Genomic DNA, 22,041 nt, shown 5'->3' with positions numbered 1-22,041 from the left:
AGGAGGAGGTATATGCAAAACAACCACACCTAGGCTCGTGGTTTCCTGATTTTGAAAGGAAAGTTTAAAGGTTATGGAAGGCATTGTACAGGCTGAAAATGGCCCCACGAACATGGTACCAAAGGATTGATGCTTACTTTACAAGTGTTAGTCTCTTACGTAGCCCTTTAGATGCAAATTACTAATTTATATGTTTTTGTGAGTAGGGGAAGTATATGGTCATTGTTCTCTATGTAGATGACCTTATCTTGACAGGGAAGGATCACCAGAAAAAGATCTTGCAAACACAACAGATGCTTTAGTATAGAGTTTGAGATGTCAGATCTTAGGCTCATGTATTTTTATTTTTGGGGATTGAGGTCTGGTAGAAGCTAGATAACATTTTGATATCTCAGCAGAAATATGTAGGTGAGATACTCAAGGTATTTAGCATGACTAAATGCAAGGTAGTTGGTCTAATAGAGGTTGGTGTGAAGCTGTCCCCGTCTCGAAGACACCTTAGACCTTGTGGATAAGACCTTGTACATGAAACTGGTTGGTAGTCTTATCTTTTTATGTAATACTAGAACAGACATCGATTTTGTTGGTAGACTTATCTTCTTATATAATACTAGACCAGACATCAATTGGTAGTCTTATCTTCTTATGTAATAGTAGAATAGACATCAGTTTTGTTGTTAGTGTTTTGAGTAGGTTCTTAGAGAATCATTAAAAACAACACGGATGCAAGTGTTGTGATACATCCAAAATACTTGGCAGTAGAGCATCACCTATGTTACGAGTGTTATGATACATCCAAGGTACTTAGGACTATAACATCACCTATGCTATGGGAAAGGTCCTCAGTGGCTTTTGTGACTTAGATTGGGTGGGTGATTCCAACACAAGATGCTCTCAATAGAGCAAGGTATTATTCATCACTCTTTGAGCTATCTTGAGTTTACTTCATAGCTTCCACTAGTATACAACCTCCATCTTAGTAGTTCTAGATTAGTCATCGAAGGGCTCCCTTCATAGGAGTACATAGGTGTGGAGATTTGCCATATATTGTATCACTTCAATAATACATGATTCTTCTTTATATCTATTATTGTGCAATTTGAGCTTTGAGCTTTAAAGTTTTGTGCCAATTCTTTTACAAGGTCAAGGTATAAACCAAGTTTCTCTTTGTTTGATTTCTTGATGGCTTGCATCATTTCCTTTTTGGTCTCCTTGGTTTTTGTTTGAGTGTCTCTGGTTTTCTCGAAACCAGCCTATGTGTCCCACTAAATTGGAGTCCTCATTTCATGTAGACTAGTTTGTCAGGTGTTCCCAAGTTCACCCATTCTATTTTCTCAGTTTTGCCCCCTTTTACAGATTTCTTTCTTCTATGGGCCATCTTCTTTTTGGATCCTGCTACTATTGAAGTTGCCTAGTTTTCTATTTTCTTTCCCACAATAGGTGTGTTTTGAGCCGTTTAGAAATTTCATCATGATGGGGATAGATCGTTATAATTATTGATGGCTTCAAAAGATTTTGCAAAGAAAACCTTTAGAAAGTTGTGGTGGAAACTGCCGCCCTGCCACAATGGATTTTGGATTTATGTATTGATTCACCCAAAAGGGTAAGTATAAGAAAAAGAAGTAGTATGAATATTTGGATTTAAATTGGTCTAACTCTAATCATAAAAGTGATCCATTTTTTGCATTTTGACTCAAAGGAAAGTATTAGAAGAAGAAGGGCAAGAAGATGGCTCACTAGAAGAGGCAAAGGATCGCTTATTATATTTAACTCAAATTTTGACCCCAAGGCAAAGGATCGCTTATTATATCTAACTCAAATTTTGACCCCAAGGCAAAGTCCCAAAAGAAGAAGGGAAAGAAAATGTCTCACTGGAAGTTGGTTTTGGTAGCTACTCTATCATCAAAGATGAACATGGGGGAAGGAGCAGCAGAAACAAGTCCAAATCTAGGATGGACAAGTGGCCCCCCATCTCAATCAGAACAAGGAAATAGAAGACATTTTAATGGAATCCCCTCTAAGGAAAAAAGACACCTTAGATCTTGTGGAGCCCGCTACTAATAGGTAGAAAATTCTTGAAAGTGGATCTAAAAAGCATGCCTAAGGAATATGGTACACTAGTGACCACTCTAATCAATTTACCTAAACCAACATTTGAGGGTTGTATTTCATCCCTACTTGAAGAAGAGAAGCAGTTAAAGAATAGAACACAGGTACCACAAGGGAACAAGCACTCTACACAACACCAACAAGAGCACAAAATAATGCTACCATTGCCGCGGAAGGAAAGGACACTTCAAAAGCGAGTGCAAACTCAAACACAAGCCCAAATGTGAACACTGCTTCAAACTCGGCGGGCACAAAGAAGAGGAATGCATACCGAAGAACCAGGAAGCCAACTATGTGGAGTCTTCATCAAGCAAAGAGAAGACCCCTGATGAGCATCTCTTCTAAAACCAAAGCTACATCGACAAGCCTCACCACCTTAGCCCATGATTGTAAAAGGTCACCAAATAACTAGACCGTCTTTTGTTTTTATTATCACACCTGACCACCTAAGGGTAGAAACTTATGCACCTAAAGGGGGCGTGATGACATATTGTAATACCACACTTGACCACCTTAAGTAGCATGTTGCGAGGGAGTGATAGATCTTTTGTAACTCACATCCAACCACCTTGTAGTAGTAGTGTATACATTATGGCACCAAGGAGGAGTGCTGAGATTTCTGACGCCATTAAGGGCAAGGCATGAGTAGAGGACCATGATCAAAAGTATGCAGCCACATCACACTTGGACATTATCCCACATGAGCACATTTGTAAGAGGTGTACCTCAAGCATGGCACGTCAAGCATGACCTAAACCCTAATTATTGTGATTAAGAAACCCTAATCTTATGATGGGTGCAACCTAGGTGCACACATAATAATGAAGAGCTAAACTAGTTAAGCTTGACTCAAGTACAATTAGGTTACAAGATTGAGACTTATACTTGTAGAGAGGCTTGAGAGCAGCTTATGTTCATTGCTTAAAAATGATCCCCTTTATATGAGGAGAGTACACCTCTTACAAATGTGCTCTTGTGAGATATGTCTAAGTGTGATGTGGCTGCATACTCCTCATCATGGTCCTTTGTTCATGCCTTGCCCTCAATGGCACCACAAATCTCAACAAATACCTCGGCCAGGTATTAAATTGGAGTCTAAGCAAAGGTTATATGTATTGAAGCTCCTTGGAGGTACTTGCAAGGTCGAGGGTTCTCCAGGTGATGAGTCATACCATGGGCCCGCCGGCTTGTGTGTACCATGTGTTAACCTATGGACATTGAGACGTACTATGTTTTATGTCATGTAATTAGTTTAAGTATTGTGAGTCATGGGCCGGGCTTGTCGGCACCATATGCAAAGGATAAAGGGATTGGGTGATCGCCAATGAGAGGCGCACCTTGAATATCAATAGGATAAGGGTTAGGATCGGCCGGCCATGTATGGGCGCCCATGTGTGAACAGCCAAGTCACCTATAAGAGTCACACACTGAGGTGTCAAAATTCAGTTTTTTAATTCTTTTCTTTGGTCCTTAGTCCACTCTTCATCTTATGTGAGCATTTACTCATTTTTGGGAGTTTTTTCTTTTATTTTTCAAATTTTCTCCTCCCTACATTTGGATTAATCTCATTGGCCTGTCAAACCTTTTTTTGGACCTTAATCCAAAATTTTCTGAAAATGTAACCCTAAAACCCTCATTCTCATGTGTTGAATACAAGAGTGTTCTTGCCTTATCCTCTTGGTTTCCTTCTCCTGCGTGTGTGTGAGAGAGAGAGAGAGAGAGAGTGAGAGAGCGATCGAGCACTGTGTAGCGGCACGGCGGCGGCGAGGTGGTAGAGCGGCGATGGCGGCTCCTCCTTCACGGCTACGACGCGAGAATCCTTCACGGCGGCGGTTTGAGCGGTGAGTGACACACCTTTGTATTCTGTTTGAGCTTGCTTTCCTGGTTGTATGCTTGTAGCCATTCGTGGCTCGCATACGGTGTTCGGCAAGTCCCCAGCTCTACGACCTGTGAGGCAAAAGCGCACATTTTTGGCACCGCTGCCGGGGAGATGCCTTACACCAAGCTCCAGTTTGCAGCTCGGGCTGCTGTGTGAAGTGAAATTTACACCGTAGGAAAGGTGATTGTGTGTTTGTTGTTGAGGTGTTTCCGTGTTCTGCAATCTGTTTCTGCAGTTTGTCTTCTGCATTTCTGTTTCTTTTGTTATTTTTCTGCTTCACGTGTGGGTGTGCGTTCTGTTCTCTGGTTTTCTGCATGTGAGGGGGGATTTTTGAATCCCCAGTGCTGCGTGCGAACTGTGCCGCGGCAAAGTCCGAACCCTAGAAAGAAACCCTAGAAAACTTATCTCAAAAAAAAGGAAGAAAAAAAAGAAAAAAATTAATCTTGAAAAAAAAATTAATTTTTTTAAAAGAAAAAACCAAACGTGGAAAAAAACCAAACGTGTGGAGAGGAAAGATTTTTTATTTGGAGAGGAAAAACCCCCAATTGACCCTTGGCCCCGGTCTCGATCTTTTGATATATATATATAGGAGAGTGAGCCTCCATAGCTTTCTTTCAAATGAGAGCTTATGGGAAGTTGAGCCCTATATGTAGCCCACTCCCCAAGGAGTGAAGTGAGCATGTGGAATAAAGCCTTCACCCTTTCCTCCACAAGCAAATAGGCCTTCACCCTTTCCCCCACAAGGAAACAGACTGTTTTGAGACCATAGGAGCTCTGTATAGGCGAACACGGTGCTGTAAAGCACACTAGGACCCTTTAAACGATACGCTCATTTCGAGCTATCACACGCCCTAGTTTCGGTTCGACCATAAGTAAGCGGGTTAGAAACGGGTTAAAAACAATACAAAAACAAGTAAAAACGGGGTGTGAAACACCTAAGAAACCACTTGTGTGGACTTCAAGGGTAGTTACCAATGCCCGTAGGGTACCCACGTCACATGCATCTACGCTCTGGTCGGGTACTAGAGCATAATGAAGGCCAAGGGCCATGGCGATGCTATATATCGTGGGACATAAGAAATGACATCCCTAATGTTCTGGCGCTCATGACTCCGAAAGGAATCTAATTCAATATCTCTGTTTGTTTTGGTACCTTCTCGGATTTGTGCTACGAGTGCAAGCAAGCCGACCATTTTGCCAAAGATTACCCATAGCCCCAGCTAGTGGCACTAGCTCTAATGCTAGCAAAGAATCCAAGAAGAGTGCATACACATCTCCTACCCCCTCTGATGCATCCCCGGTGCACGTGGCACCAATTCTAGTGGTAGAGTCCTCACGAAAGAGAGACCAAAAAATGCCTCAGGACTAGGGCTCTAGAGTGGCAAGTAAGAGCACTCCATCACTCCCCCCTCTACAACCCATAAATTCTAATGTCCCTCCACAAGGGCAAAGTAAAGGCTCCCTCAAGAAGGAAGCTTAGGGCTAAAGGGCAAAGCCTCATCTTAGGTAGTATGATGCTTTTGGCAGCCCTTGAGTTGGATATGTCTCGGGATGTTTAATACGTCTTTGCACTCAAATATTAAAATTATCTCCTGGAACATATGGGGGATGTGCTCCAATTGAAAGAGACGAGAGGTTTTAAACCTCTTTGATGCATGGCATGCTGACATTCTGTGTCTACAAGAACTGAAAACTGGAGGCGACCACCCCCTCAATCTCAAGAGGGGTGGAACTTATGTTTGCACTAATATGCCTTGTCTCCTAATGGGTGGGACAACTGTTCTACTCAAACTGGAGTGCATGTTCACGGAGTAGTTCAAAGAGGAAAATGGACATGCGCTAGTCCTAAAGGTAAAGGACTCCTCTGTTCAGTCTACTCTTTGCAATGTGAATGCTCCTAATAATGACTCTACGGAGAGGGCAACACTATGGGAGAGATTAGGAACATTATTGGAGGGAGAGAATGCAATCATGATTGGAGACTTCAACATGGTAGAGGCCACAACCGATTGCTCTCAACCTCGGACGGCGGACACATGTCGGATTGAGAGGGAAACATGGTGGGCATGCAATCAGAAATGTAATTGGGTTGATGTTAAGCACACATGCAAACATACAAATGCATGCAGCTACATGTGGACAATAAACAAGTGGGGCAAGACTGGAGAGCTTCCCGATTGGATAGATGCTACGTCTCTAACGGAGGCTTGTGGGCGGTTTACCTTGGGACCCGTGCACCCTCCCCGTCTGAGGCTGCTCAAATCACTCACCCCTAATGGTCTCCTTTGACATTCCGACCTCTGTTGCTCAATGCAAGGCTTCTCCCTCCCCATTCAAACAAAATATTTCTTAGCTGGGGAAGACTAACTTTTTGACACAGCTGTGGTGAGAGCGTGGGAGGCAGCAAGAGCCTAAGGTGGGCCCCCATAACAGAGATGGGATAGATGTCCGGTTTACAACAAATTTCTATAAAAAACATGTTATGTGCATATACTAGGAGGCTAACCCACATTAGGCTTATGAGCATGGGAGCATGGGAATAAGCTCTAGTGGAGCATGGGAACAAGCTCTAGTGGAGCATGGGTTAGGGCTAACCTTAAGGGTTGAGGTTAGGGTAAGGCATCCAAGGGTCGCACATGGGAAATGGAGAATCAAGAGTCACTTGAGGATCCTCCTATATAATAGAAGCATGGGGCACATGGAAAATGGAGAGTCAAGAGTCACTTGAGGGTCCTCCTATATAATAGAAGCATGGGGCACACTCAAGGGATGTTCTCTTGTGTAGAGGATTGTATCTACTCTCATGCCATTTCACACTAGAGCTATGTGCTACTAGAATAATGTCATATCTCTTGGTGGCATGGGACACCAAGGTAAGGTTCACTGTATTTATGTGTGCACCCTTGGGCTCGGGGGTGGTTGAGAGGATGACTTTATACCTGGTTTATGTATGATGATTATCTAAAGAGATCTTAGGGTTTTAACAGTGGTATCAGAGCAATCTCTAGTTAATTGTTGTTGTTTTTTCTTTCTTATTTCAAATGTTAGCATTTTTAAAAGTAAAATCTAATATTTACTAAATAAAAATGTTATTTTGTTGTTTCGTTTTGGTGATTATGCACGTGGATCATCGATATGGCAGTTGGAATGCGTGTTTCTTCTATTCAATGGACGAATCGACGTTGCGGGGGAATTCTGTGAGTTCAATGCTATTTTTTTATTTTTTTGGTTTAAAATAAGCATTTATGGATTTTTTAACCAAAATAACGCACATTTTATTACAGATATTCTTGGTAGAATGAATTCCTTGAATTTCTATAATTTTGGATTTTTTTCTAATTATTTATAAAATTTTAGAGCATTTTTATGGTAAAAATGTATTTTTATGGTAAAAATGTATGTTTATGCATTTTGGTGGGTGTTCCGTGGAGATGCTATTAATTTTCAGCCAAATTTCTGCTAAAATGTAGTGTGGGGCAGCCAATTGATGCATTGAGTTCTCTCCCGTGTCAGGCATCCAAGGGTCACACATGGGAAATGGAGAGTCAAGAGTCACTTGAGGACCCTCCTATATAATAGGGGCATGGGGCACACTCAAGGGATGTCCTCTTGTGTAGAGCATGGTATCTACTCTCTTGCCATTTCACACTAGAGCTATGTGCTGCTAGAATGATGTCATATCTCTTGGTGGTATGGGACACTAAGGTAAGGTATGTGGTACTTCATTGTATTTATGTGGGCACCCTTGGGCTCGGGGGTGGTCGGGTGGATGAGTATATGCATGGTTTATACATGTTTATGCATGATGATTATCAGGAGAGATCTTAGGGTTTTGACAATGGTATCAGAGCAATCTCTAGTTAATTGTTGTTGTTTTTTCTTTCTTACTCCAATTTTTAGCATTTTTTAAAGTAAATTTTAATATTTACTAAATAAAAATGTTATTTTGTTGGTTTGTTTTGGTGATTACGCATGTGGATCATCGATATGGCGGTTGGAATGCATGTTTCTTCGGTGGAATTCCGTGATTCAATGCTTAAAATAAGCATTTATGGAACTTTTTCCAAAATACCACACATTTTACTATGGATATTCTTGGTAGAATGAATTCCCTAAATTTTTACAATTTTGGGGAATTTTTTCTAATTATTTAGAAATTTTTAGAGCATTTTTATGGTTAAAAATATATTTTTAATGCATTTTGGTGGATTTTCTGCGGAGATGCTATCAATTTTCTACCAAATTTATGCTAAAATGTAGTATGGGGCAGTCAATTGATACATTGAGTTCTCTCCCGTGTGCGTGGGATTCTTTTCTCCTCTCAAAAATGAAATTTTCTTCTATTTCTCTCCCACGTGTGTGTGAACACCGCTTAAAAGGCATATTTTGATTAATATTAATCATAATTAAGTTTAAATTATGATTAAAAATCAATTAAACCTTAATCCTCCTCTTTGTTTTAACAGAGAAGGAGGGGGTGGAGAGAGAGAGAATGTTGGAATAGAGAAGAAGGGGAGGAGAGAGGATCTCTCATCCTCTCTCTCTCTCTCTCTCTCTCTCTCTCTCTCAATATTCGCAACGTGGGGGAGGAGGGGGTTGCGCTGCAGGCAGCAGCCTGGCAGAAAAAAGCTCCCCCCCATAAAATTTAATTTATAAGCTTTTATTTAAAGCTTAAAAAAACTATAATTAAAGCTTTAAAATATAAAAGCTACTGCAGATGTGCTCCCTTTACCTTGGCCAACTGTTGTTTGCCTAAAAGTTGAGAATTGGCTCGCTAATTGGGTCACCAACAAGGGGAAAACTCTTCCAGAGCTGACTTATACATGTCCCAAATGCACCGGTTTGGAAGTCTAGCCTATAGATGGAAATCCCCGAGCTCTATCGGAACCTGGATCCGATGCAATATAGACTGCAATGCCTTCTCTTCGAGTCAACAATTTCCTTTGGAGGCTTCTGCATCTCAAACTCCCCACAAGAGACGGACTCACTAGATGGCCCCCAATCTCACTGATGTGTCCGTTTTGTGCTACTCATAGGGGAGGATTCGTTTCATTTATTTTGGGCATGCCTAACAGCTCAATCTCTTTGGAGAGGAACATGAAAGTGGGGGCACACAACACCAGTTTACATGGAAACACGCTCTTCTTGGGGATTTCAAACTCCTTAATCCGGCTTTAGCAAGCATTTGGCCTTGGCTCCGATACACAGTTTTGCAACAGTTGTGGCTGGCCAGGAATCAGCTAGTCTTTCGACGCTGCCCACATATGCAGCACCTTGAATGGAAGGAGGAAGTTTTTGTAGCAGAACTAAAAGTACTCACTGAACCCTTTAGCTCTGAGTTGCTGGACTGTGCTAAGCGACGACTCCTCAGTACCTAGCCTGCAGTTCACAGGCGAGAGCCCAACTTTTTTGTAATTAACCCATATTAATAATATAGTATCCTTCCTCGAAAAAAAAAGGGGGGGTTTGATGAGCACAATGTGCTACTTTCATATGTGCATGTGGCAAGGGTTTGATGAGCGTGCAAGGCACGGGCTCCCGGGGATTCACATTTATCCGGACTTGTTATGAATTCCGCCGGTTGGACAACCCCTTACAAACCCTAACCCTAGACTCCCGTGGATACAAATGTATACGATTCCCTGCGCAGAAAGAGAACTCTAGTGTGAGCTTGTGGCTCGGCCTGCGTGTATCTGGTGCGGGGAGGCGAAGAAGTTTGCCATTGAATCGCACCTCGTGAGCAGGCCAACAACAATCTCTCTGATCTTGCAAGCTGCGACTCGGGTGAGTGAGCCTCTCTCCCTCCCTCCCGTTACTTTTTTTGCTGCAAACAGTTCGCCTCTCTGTTGCTCTTCCTTCATAGCTTCTGTCTTGTTTGGGAAGATGATGAGTTTGTATGTCGCCCCAGTCCTACATGCCCATGAGGATTCGACCTTTGCTCTGATTTCCTTGGGAATAGTTAAATTAACGTTGTTGAGCATTGTAATGTGCTATGATTAGGGATAGGTAGAGGCAATCTCTTGATAATTGCGTGTTAGGGTTAGGTTAGGGTATTTCCTGTTAGGGTTAGGGTTTTCCTTGCCGAATGACGATATACTTTACAGACCTGTTCTGTATTCCTTGTGATGACACACTACATGCACTACCATCTGACGGCAATAAGGAATCATTCTAGTGTATCACCTGAGATAGTAATTCTGCAGTGAACTCTTCGCAGCCGATGATGATCGAAACCCTCTCATGAATTATATGATTATATTCATGTTAAATCACCATCTTTCGACTGAAGCTGCAGGGGTTCTTCTTGTCTAGCATAATTTCGAGTACTCTACAGAAAGGGAACCATGTTATGTCCTTGTTGCACGGCATAGCTCTAATGTTAGTTCATAGCATCCACCTGCGCAACGTCATACCCTCAACGCATTGGTGCAATTATTTGACTAATTTGGCTAAGGTAGGTGCCCTTCTGAGACCTATATTAATCTCCAGACGTATTCCCTAATTGATTTCAGCTATGCATAAGTCTCTTCCCCCCTCCCTTCCCCTTTTCTGTTTGTATGTGTCTACTTGGGACTAAGTGTAGGGCCAAAGAGGTAGAGTTTACACTTCAGTACCCTGCCCTAAGGCCGTGCACGCATTGAAGAGAGAGGCTCGCAAGAGAGTTAAGTTATACATTCCTTAAGGCTTGTGATATCAATCCGATGAATGTTCAACTAATGCCTTACTACCATTAATGGTTGGCAACCCTCTATGCGTGAAATTATCCTTAATGTCTGTAGCAGACCATGCTCATTAGCTCAATCCGATGAATGTTCAACTAATGCCTTATTCAGAATTTAACATGAACTGTTAAATAACTACCATTAATAGTTGGCAACCCTCTACACGCATGAAATTACCCCTAAATGTCAGTAGCAGACCATGCTCATTAGCTGCCAATACAACTTTAGGTTAGCATGCTCATATAGCTCCTAGGTATATTTATATATATATATGTGCGCTCATATGTAAAGACTTTAGGCGACACATGCTCTAGGTTTGTGATATTAATCCAATGAATGTTCAACTAATGCTTTGGTTAGAACTTAACATAACTACCATTAATAGTTGGCAACCCTCCTTGCGTGAAATTGCCCTTAATGTTGGTAGCAGACCATGCTAATGAGCTCAATCCGATAAATTTAACTAATGTGTTAGTCAGAATTTAACATGAACTGTTAAATAACTACCATTAGTTGTTGGCAACCGTCTATTTGCATGAAAATTTTTCTTAATGTCAGAAGCAACTACCATTAGTTGTTGGCAACCGTCTATTTGCACGAAAATTTTTCTTAATGTCAGAAGCAGACCATGGGCTCATTAGCTGCCAATACAACTTTAGGTTATCATGCTCACATAGCTCCTAGGTATATATATATATATATATATGTGTGTGTGTGCGCGCACATGTAAAGTCTCTAGGCCACACACATTCTCTAGGTAACATCTAAATGCCGTTTCTTTTTTCTAAATGAAGCATAACAGAAAATATGAAGACTAAACATACACATGCATAATACCTTAGTACACATATTTATAGAGTGGTCCAATTGTGATTGAAGTCAATACAGAGGAAAAAGCCATTGCATTGCATCGGTGCAGTAGTACGATACTCAACTTCTAAAAGAGATTAGTGCGTTCTACAATACTCAAATGTCCAAAATAAATAATTTTTTGCTCCTTAAAACTGAACTTGCTTTTGCTGTGTGCATCCTGCACTTGAAGCTGAGATTGAGAAGAAATCCCCTCAAGAACTTTCAAACATTTGCATAAGCACCAAACTTGACATGTGCAAAACCTCGAACATTGACAATGTAGACTTGTCAAACATTTGTGCGTTGCCATGAGCGTTGCACTTGTCAAATATACCCAACAAAGCATTTCAAAGCACAGAACTGTTCCAAAAATCCTTTGTCAAGCAATACAACCATAAATTTGTTCCTCCCTATCACTGCTCCTATGTTGTCCAGGATTTCAAAATGCAAGAATATAATTGGAAATTCCCTTGCTCTATGTCATTTATCGACTTAATCTTGTTGGCCAAATTGCACATGTACGAAAGAGTGCCCGTGCTCTCTTGAGAGCACCACACTAGGTACATACATACCACGTGAGCAGTGCCAAGAACATCATTACCAAGCAACCTATATGTGACAATTCGTCCCATTGCAAATTCGTGTTCCCTGATCAATTGCATATGCTGCCACAAGTTGCAGGTTTTGATGAGCTAAGCAAACGCAAATGCATCTTGAGAGAGGCTATCACAACACATTTCTTCAATACTTTGTTGCTTGCTTATAATCCTTTTTTTGTATATATTGTGTTTATTTTAGCAAAATGTGGAGAAAGTAGCTCATTAAGCATTTGGTACAGCACCACAATCAGCAGACAAATCTACCAAAAGCAGTACAAAGCATGATACCATGTTTGAATGGTCCATATCTAGCAAGCTCATCATGACTTGTGCACCTTGTTAGCTATGATAAAGCAATTGTTCAAAAAAGTTCAACTCTTGCTCACCTTGGCTATATTGGTGGGTGGATCCTACATTTGTGCCAAGAAAATCCCTCCTCAAGCGCTCATAGTTCTTGTGGAATAGCATCTCACTTAACATGCATATCCATTATGTTTGACAATCTTCTCATAACCTGTCCTCCCTTATAAGTTGCCATATGCAAAGTAAATGAAAGTCACTATCTACCTTTGGTGAGAGGCCCTACTATATCATCCATTCAAAATAGTTCTCTACTACGACATTTGTAGAGAGGCCGTTTCATGGCATTTTATTGAAGCAACATCCGAATGCTGCCTTGCATGGGAATAATAGATTTCCAAGAGAAAACATCCCAAGCAAGGAGCTCTTTAAGCAGTCATTGCAAGATTGTCATACATATTGACCCTCTAGTACCCTTATCTAGAAATCTCATTGTAATCCTACTTGTTTGCTACTTGCAGTGCAAGCATTTCAGTTAGTCTAGTGCTTCCTCACTGTGCAGCACACTTGGCATACCTATTCTGCACTTATTATGGCAATTTTGTTATGAAAATGTTTTTTCCTTTGTGAGCTGCTCATATGTTGTCATCACGACTCAGAGGTTATCAAGATGCAAGCAACATCAATACTGAGGAATTGTGCTCCATTCAAAATAGTTCAATGCTTGCTCATACACGCAATCTCAAAATGAATTTGTTACCCCTTGTCAGATGCTCCCATGTTGCTACGAGCTATCAAGTTGGAAGCGAGGGCAGTGTCTAAGGAGAGGCCTCTTGTTGCATCCATTCAGTACCATTTAGTGCTTGCTCGCCTTGGGCATGTCTTGCGGTAGCAGAAACCAGCATGAATTTGTTCCATCTTGTCAGTCTCTCTATGCTCCACAGGCTTTCAAGATGCAAGTAATCACTCTATGTGGGGAGAGGCCTCATGCTCCTCATTTAGTGGTTGCTCATATGGGCAATCTTAGCATGAATTTGTTACTCCTTGTCTGCAAACAGGCTATCAAGGTGCAAGCAAGGTCAGTGCGTCTAAGGGAAGGCCTCGTGCCGTAGAAATTCAAGCAGTTCAATGCTTGCTCGTTGTGGTGCTATTGGGCATATCTTGCAATTACAACTTCTAAAGCATGATGTTGGTGGATCCATTTTAAACGGGTCAATGCTTACTCATGAGAGGAGAGGCCTCATGTTGCATACAGTCAAAGCAGTTCAGTGATTGCTTGTTGTGGTCCTATTAGGCATATCTTGCGGCGACAACAATTGCAACATGATATTGGATCCATTCAAAACAGGTCAATGCTTTCTCATGTGGCAACCTTAACATGGATTTGTTCCATGTTGCCAGCTGCTCCTACGCTACCGCACTGAACATCAAGATGCAAGTAAGATCTTTGCATTTGGGGAAAGTTGTTTGTTGCATCCATTCAATACAACTCAACGTTTGTAACCAATAGTAAACCTCGGTCTAGAAATGTCATCATGAATTCTTTCCCAGTGTCATGCTGCCATGGGCTTTCAAAATGCAAGCAATGGTTTTTGCATTTGGAAAGAGGCCCTTGAGTTGCATTTCTTCCATGGTTTCCACTACGCTACCACCACATGCTTCCAAATAATTCACAACTTTGTCATCTCAATTCCTAGATTAGTCTTGTCCAAGAGAACATCCCCAACAAGGGAGCTCCTCAAGCACTCTTTTGTGCTTCCCCAATAGCACTACATATGGCATCCATATCCACCAAAGTAATGCCAAGCTTCCCAGCGACTCTTGTCAAATAATTCATCATGCACCCATTCCCCTCATACTCTTGCAAGAGAATCACATTTGGCATACATATCCTGTGTGCTTTTGCAAGAGCATACATGTCAACCAAAATAGAGCCCATTGAATGATCTTTTCTCAACAACCCTTGTCTAACAATCTCATCATGCATTTGTTCCCTTGAACTTTGCAAGGGTAGCACTTTTGGCATACATGTCTCCCAGTTCATTGCTAAGAACCGTATTGTTTCTAAGTAACCCCTATACTGCAATCTCAATATGGATTTTTTTTTTCTCGAGAAAAAGATTCTTCAATTAGTTAAAGAAAAACAATTGCAAAATAGTAAGTATAACCATGACGGGCTAAATACAGCCTCACCTCAAAGGTGGGAGACAAATGATCAAAGGGAAAGAGACGTTTCTCCTCCGGCTGGCCGTGGGGGGAACAACCCTACAGGTGGTCTGTAATGGCAAATGGGGTCACCGCCTCTATCTGTGAGGAAAGGGCCAGGCCTCCAAAGTCTCAAGAAGGCTTCTTGCCACTTCCACATGCGGTCACCTCCCTGTAGCTTCCCCCACCCCACTGACCGCAGAGGGTGTGAATGATATCGAGCCATATACTCTTGATGGTCTCAGCTGGCGGAGTGTGGGTATCCTCGATGCCCTCGCTACATCTAGCATGCCAGATGTGCCAAGCTGCTATGCTACTACAAATCTCCCATCGCTGGCATAAGCTGGTCGCTAGATACCTGCCGTTGGGGCTATGACTGGTACTACGAGAATACGATGGTGGAAGACCTGAAGGGCTAGTCCTCCCCCATCCTCCTCATAAGTCCTGACCACTCTAGCCTCAGTGGCCCAAGCAACTGTACCCCAAGTGATGATCCGGGTCGATGACCTTTCCATAGCGAAGTTGCAGAGAATCAGCTGCCAAATCTACTGAGGCTTTGGGAAATCCCAAAGGCAATGTTGCTAAGATTGCTGGGGATGGCCGCACCTCAAGCAAGATGCTGACCAACCTCTGACTACTAGCCAAGTACCAATCGCTAGACCCTTGTGTGTCGTCAGGTGAAAGGAAGAGAGTGATCTTCCTCGACCGAAAGCTGTCCCAAAGTCTCTTCTAGAAATTTGAAAGGAAGTGTTGTGATAGGCCTTGAGACTGCCAGCGTGCTGCTGCTCCGGTGTGCCATCTATCTCCGGCATCTGGATCCTATGGCTGAGCTGCACTGTACATGCAAAGAAAGGGGCATCCAGAGTCTCCACCCGATCTGTGGGATCATGCCAAGTCCACTCTCCAGGGTCCCACTACAACCGCATGAGAGGTCGACACTTCCAAATCCAAAACCGCCAAAGTCTCTCCCTGGCCACCTTGGTCGGTGCTGGATCTATGTGCCATGCCCGTGCCTGAAAACCAATCACCCTCACCCTCTGCAAGGTGTAGCCTCTAAAATCCTCCAAGGGGTGCTCTGATCTCTCTAATCTACCATGTAATCCAATAGAAAAAGTGAGCAGACCACTATCCATATGTAGTTAGCTTTATGTGCCCATGTTCAGCACACTTGAAGTGTTGGTCTATTATTATTCTGGGTTCCCCACTTGTGACACCATTTTCTCCATGGACTTCCACGAGGATATCGTGTCTGGTGAACATGCCTAGAATAGGAGTCTGCCACTCCTGAGGAACAGTTGAGTTGATGTCGATGCTGAGCGTGTCTCTACCCCGGATCCCTGTCAGGCCTCTTCTGAGGTAACTGCCTATGTGCAATCCAATCTCTAAGAGACCTGGTTGGTCCCATGCTCAAGGCGCCCCAGGATATGTGCGGTCAACCGGGCCCCTAGCATGTGGCCACTAGATAAATGGATCAAGGGGTTCCAAATCAAAGGCTGCGAAGCTGCTCCTCTGAGGCCACTAGAATAATTTGTCTGAGGGCTAGCCTCCTGAGATCATCCCAAGCACAAAGTAGAGTGGCTATAAATCTATCCTCAAAGGTAGGACTAAAACCACGTGCTCGCATCTCTGTGAAGATCCATCTAGTACTCTGCGGAACAGGCCTCCAAGGCTCAAAGCGAGTGTTGAAATCCGGGCCAAGAGGAAATCTTTCCATGGCTCACCAGTGGTGGGTAGGAGTCCTCTGCCAATTAACTTGCCCAATAGGGCATGGCTCTGTATAGCTGGAGCGATGAGGCCAAGCCCCCCTCTACTACGTGGTTGAATGAGCACTCTCCATGCTACCTTGGCCCTCGTTGGCCTCCCATTCACATCTCTGTGAAGATCCATCTAGTACTCTGCGAAACGGGCCTCCAAGGCTCAAAGCGAGGGCTGAAATCCGGGCCAAGAGGAAATCTTTCCATGGCTCACCAGTGGGTAGGAGTCCTCTGACAATTAACTTGCCCAGTAGGGCACGGCTCTGTATAGCTGGAACAATGAGGCCAAGCCCCCCTCTACTCCGTGTGGTTGAACGAGCACACCTTGGCCCTCGTTGGCCTCCCATCCCTTCCGTCCCACGAGAAGTTCCGGATCAAGCACTATAATGTTGAAATTTGAGCAAAATGATGAGCTATGGTGGATCAAACACTAGAATCAACATAATTAACAAAGTGATTAGCAAGTGATTAAAACGTAATTAGTGAATAATTACACATAGATTAATGTAGGCATGGATACTCAAAAACCAGCCAATTCTCATTAGGGCTATGCCTCAATTTATAGAGTTTACATCAAGCATCAAATCCCATTGATTTCTCCATGATTCACTCCCAGAATATCTCCACCTTTTGCCTGATTCTCTCCACCTCTTCTCTTTTCCCTGAATATCTCCCAGAATATCTCCACACTCCTAAATTCCCTCATGCTACCCATTATTCTCTCCCAGTAGATTCTTCTCACCTTTTCACAGGTTCTTTCACAATTACATCTTCTCTTTTACAGCCTCTATCCAAGAGCTTGTTCCCACACACACCCTATTCACTTGTATATTTCAACACCTCCCCTCAAGTGAATAATCCTAGTACACCTAGACCCTATACCAAGTTTGCCTCCCCTTACTTGGCAGCCCGCGACCAGTGCCTCAAGTCCCTAAACTCCATAGTCCTTGACACTCTCTCTCTCTATGTGTCCAAGGCTACTATAAGTGCCCGCGACCTTGACTAAAGTGCTCACACATACATCTACCACTTGGCCTACATCATCGGTGGCTCAGAGGTGGTTTTACTTTATTGGGGCAGGTTACATTGGGTTGTGGAGTCTCTCTCTCTCTCTCTCTCTCTCTCTCTCAGAACAGATGATCCGACTCCACTTCCCTTGGAGCCTCCATGAAGTTTGCCGATGTCGTTCCTTCTTCACTGGGTTTGCTGTAGCAGTCTCTCGCCATGTGTCCTGGCTTTCCACATTTGTGGGGGCAAGTGAAGGTCCTCCCTCCTACTCTGCCTCTTCCTCGTCCTCGTCCTCGAGAGAATCCTCCTCGGGTGAAGAATGCTTTTTCCTCTCCTGCTGTTGAGTCGAGCCCTTTCTTTAGTGTTGCTACAATGTTTTCATAATCTCCTTTGTCCACACTTTTCAAAAGTACAGCTAATGCTTCATCATCTTCTACCTTTTTGCCAATAGCTGCCAGCTGTTGCTTAATGCTTTTATATTTGTTCAAGTGTGTGATTAAAGGTTCACTTTCCTTCATGTCCAATTTGTAGAATTGCATTAATAGATTTATCTTGGAATTTTTTGCTTGTGTACCAAATAATTTATTGAGTTCATCCCATGCATCTTTTGCCCACTGTATCCCTGTGATGTGATGAATGATTTCATCATTTAAACTGAGTGCAATAAGTCCCAATGCTTTTTCATTCCTACTCTTCCACTCATTTTCTCCTCTCTCTGGGCATTCATCTCTCCCTTCAACTAATCCCCACGGATTTTTCCTCATCAGCAAATACATGGTTTTTGTTTGCCATGTATAAAACTGTTCCCCATTAAATTTGGCTATTTCCTGTGCTGAATTCATGGTGATGTGAAGGGGGTCTTACCTCTTGATCCAAATTCAAGATTCAAGGGAAGTGTCTACCCTTTTACAACTCAATCTGGTGTTTAATAGATGATTACAATAATTTTATCAGCATAAAATCACCAGAAATTACATTAAATCAAGGGTAACCAATTTGTACGGGATGGTTGGAGTATCAAACCAACTCTGATTTGAAATCTGAAGTTATAGGGATCTGTATCAGATACCTAATGGTTAATTTGAACCCTCAATTGTACCAAAGTAAAGTGATTAGCACTGATTAATCACTGATTAGCAAATTAATGCTCTGTTTTGTGTGCAAAAAACAGAGTATGCGAGGAGCCCAGATCTAGTGCCTTCCACTTCAAATGAGCTCAAATGCTTTCAAAGGCATCAATAGCAATGAGTCTAGTAGAGGATTAAGCCAAGAAACACAAGATTTGACCAAATAATGAAAGCTTAATCTCTGTTTTACCAAAGTCACCTGCAGATTTGATGAAGAGCTTTGATCTCAATGTAGACTTGATGAAACTCAATTCTGTCTTCACCAGCTTGTAGAGCATGCTTGATTACACCTTGGGCTAGGAGGAATTGAATCAATTTGACTTGCACAAGGAGAAATCTTCAAAATGCTTCAAAAAAACGGCACCCCTTCATTTGCAAAAATCAGCGCCGATTCGTGGCGGTTTGCTGCGTTTTTTGCATAGGCTTAAAGCCAAGGATGTTAGCTAGCTAGTGGTAAAAGCTTTTGCCCTAATTTGATGTGTGCAAGATGCTAGAGATCCTCCACTGGCTGGGGGTGAAGGGGAAGATGAAAAACTCACTAAAAATTGATTTTTTTGCTAATTACCTACTAATCCTAATTAATTAACTAATGGGCTCATAAACCTGGTTGATTCTAGGCATGGCTCTGATACCATGTTGAAATTTGAGCAAAATGATGAGCTATGGTGGATCAAACACTAGAATCAACATAATTAACAAAGTGATTAGCAAGTGATTAAGACGTAATTAGTGAATAATTAGCACATAGATTAATGTAGGCATGGATACTCAAAAACCAGCCAATTCTCATTAGGGCTATGCCTCAATTTATAGAGTTTACATCAAGCATCAAATCCCATTGATTTCTCCATGATTCACTCCTAGAATATCTCCACCTTTTGCCTGATTTTCTCCACCTCTTCTCTTTTCCCTGAATATCTCCTAGAATATCTCCACACTCCTAAATTCCCTCATGCTACCCATTATTCTCTCCTAGTAGATTCTTCTCACCTTTTCACAGGTTCTTTCACAATTACATCTTCTCTTTTACAGCCTCTATCCAAGAGCTTGTTCCCACACACACCCTATTCACTTGTATATTTTAACATATACACCTAGCCAATACAAGCCCAAGAAAAGGCCCAGCACGAGGTGATGTACCACATGGTGGCAAGCAGTACCTGGTTCGCCAACCACCACTCTTTCGAATACTCAGAAAGAAGCGGGGCGAGCTACTGCTCGGGAGAGATATCAATGCCAACCTGGCAACCGAGGTATCGGACTGGAGTGCCCCTCGGGATCCATTGGAAAGCCTCAATTGGTCGCCAAGTCAGGGTGGGTGCTAAGCCTACCCAAAAACCACACGACTTGTGCCAGTTGATCTACGCTCCTGATGCATGACAAAAAATCTCTATCCTTTCCGCGAATCTCTAGAGATTCCCAACATTTCCAGCAAGGTAGGCTGCTGTGTCGTCTGCAGCAAAATCTGAGTCCAGCAGCTCCTCTCCTGCTTGGTGCTAAGGGGAAGGCACAATCCCTGAAGTTCGGTATCCCGAGTGGAGAGAAAACTACTCATGGCCTGGCGACAAATAGAAAGAGGTATGGTGCCAGAGGACAGCCCTCTCAAATCGAGGGAGAAAGGGGGAATCTGTCGTCTCGGGCTCCCTAAATGATAACCTGGCTGTGAGATGCTGAATAAACTCATGAGACTCCACGAATCCACTGCATAGGGAATCCCATCTAGCTCATAGTGCCCTCAAGAAAGCTCAAATCCACCCTGTCATCATAAGCTTTCTAAAAGTCTAGGAGTAGCACAATGAGGTCTTGCTGTCACATCCTGGCCGAAGCTGTCCCCTCCCAAAAGGTAAAGATGTTGTCCAGAATGCTCTGATCCTGAACAAAACCAATATGAGTGTCATGGATCAAGTCTGGGAGAGAAGGCTGAAGTCGCATACTAATGGCCTATCTCAATATGGATTTGTCTCCCCTTTCCAGGTGCTTCTATGCTACCATAGGCATTAAAAATGCAGAAAAACATAAATGCATCTAAAGAGAGGCCCTCATGCTGCATCCATTTAAAACGGCTCAAAGCTTTCTCATATCGGCCCTAGTAGCCATATATTACAATTTGTGTAGACCAAGAGACATCTCGAGATCAAGAAGCTTGCCATGTATTAATGTATTGGCGAAGCATTGCCAAGCACATTACACCTGTGCCTTGCAAACCCCATTAAAGTAATTTAATGCTTGCCCATTGGTAATTTTGAAGATGAAGAACAAGAGCATGATGTGCTATAAAAAAACTAAGCCATTCTTAAAGTGGTACTACAGAAAAATTAAATGGAAAAAATCCTTGCCATCACAAGACTGCCTCTCAAGATGTCCATAGATCTAGAACTCTACAGGAGCAAAACAAAGCTTGAGAGAATCTTGTGAATTTTGCTATTGATATTCAATGTTTAGGATGTGAAGTGGATGGCAACCATCCAAGTAGAATATAGACCAAATTTGGTACTAAGTGGGTTTACAAAACCAAAATACGCAAAATATGATAGTACTTTTAGAAATTACAAAGAACAATTGGTTGATTAAAGCATTACACAAGTTGAAGATTTTGACTTTAAAAAAACTCTCATACAACTAGTAGAATCGCAATCGACACCGTTCTTGCCTTGGCAACACAAAGAGGATAGCATATTCTCCAAATGGATGTAAATTTTTCTTTCCTTGACGGAAAGCTTGAGGAGGAGGTTTACATGGAACAATCGCCTGAGTTTGTGGTTCTTAATTTCGAAGGAAAAGTTTGCAAGTCAAAGAACCCACTTTACGAACTAAAATAGGTGCCACGAGTATCAATCCTTTTATCAAACAAAGCATTGATGCTTACTTAAAGTGTATTGGTCCCTTACAAACTGCAAATGCAAACTTATATGTCTTTTATAAGTTGGGAAAGTATACTCATTGTTCTCTGTGTAGATAACCTCCCCTTGACAAAGGATCACCAAAAAAAGATCTCACAAACACAAAAGATGATTATTATAGAGTTTGAGATGATAGATCTTGGGTCTATGCATTATTGTTTGGGGATTGAGATCTGGCAAAGCTAAGTTATATTTTCATCTCTCAACAAAAATATACAAGCGAGATACGAAAGGAATTTGGCATGACTAAATGCAAGGCAGTTGGCACCCCAATTGAGATTGATTTGGAATTGCTAATTAAAGACACCTTAGACCTTGTGGATAAGACCTTGAACAAGAAACTGATTGGTAGTCTTATCTTTTTGTGTAATATTGGACTAGATATCAGTTTTGTTGTTGGTGTTTTGAGCAAGTTCTCCATAGCTTATTAAAAACAAACTCCTATGAAATAAGTTAGAAGTTCAAAGATTAGTCCATTCTCCAAGCCAAATTTTATTACATTCAAGACAAAGGCCATCCATTTTGCCATAAAAGATGTGTTTTTTTAATCCTTCAAGGCCATAGAAAGGGTACATCCCATGCTTGG

General features: G+C 42.2%; 1 long non-coding RNA gene and 1 other non-coding gene across 2 annotated transcripts; both read left to right on the top strand.

The window, feature by feature from the left end:
• The first annotated feature begins 9,595 nt into the window (after window positions 1-9,595).
• On the top strand, window positions 9,596-14,011 carry LOC147611391 (uncharacterized). Its single transcript, XR_015263746.1, has 2 exons — window positions 9,596-9,772; window positions 13,232-14,011. It is a non-coding gene; the product is annotated as an uncharacterized LOC147611391 (long non-coding RNA).
• Window positions 10,067-10,147, top strand: LOC147611392 (small nucleolar RNA Z195/SNORD33/SNORD32 family). Its single transcript, XR_015263846.1, has one exon. It is a non-coding gene; the product is annotated as a small nucleolar RNA Z195/SNORD33/SNORD32 family (small nucleolar RNA).
• Window positions 14,012-22,041: the final 8,030 nt, after the last annotated feature.

The sequence above is a fragment of the Cibotium barometz genome, chromosome 47 (genome assembly GCF_041138505.1).
Source record: "Cibotium barometz isolate CiBa-2024 chromosome 47, ASM4113850v1, whole genome shotgun sequence".
Classification (NCBI taxonomy): Eukaryota; Viridiplantae; Streptophyta; class Polypodiopsida; order Cyatheales; family Cibotiaceae; genus Cibotium; species Cibotium barometz.
The sequence above is the reverse complement of the archived record's forward strand: the minus strand, read 5'-3'. Positions and strand labels throughout refer to the sequence as shown.